Here is a 219-nt window from a genome sequence, read left to right as displayed (position 1 = left end):
ATCCACTTCTTCTTATCCACATTCTCAAGAACATCACCAATATCACCCTGGTATATTATTTTAAAAACTTTCTGACAAAAAATCCTAGCCTCTGCATTAGATTCCCCCATTTCCAACATGACAACCATAAACATGGTAGACATATCAATATTAACTCGATGCCTATGACATGATTTTTAGGAATTATTCACTAATAATTGTCTCCATTGAGTGGACAAC

Source organism: Cryptomeria japonica, chromosome 7 (assembly GCF_030272615.1).
Source record: "Cryptomeria japonica chromosome 7, Sugi_1.0, whole genome shotgun sequence".
In the NCBI taxonomy this organism is placed as follows: Eukaryota; Viridiplantae; Streptophyta; class Pinopsida; order Cupressales; family Cupressaceae; genus Cryptomeria; species Cryptomeria japonica.
Note: the sequence above shows the minus strand (reverse complement) of the source record.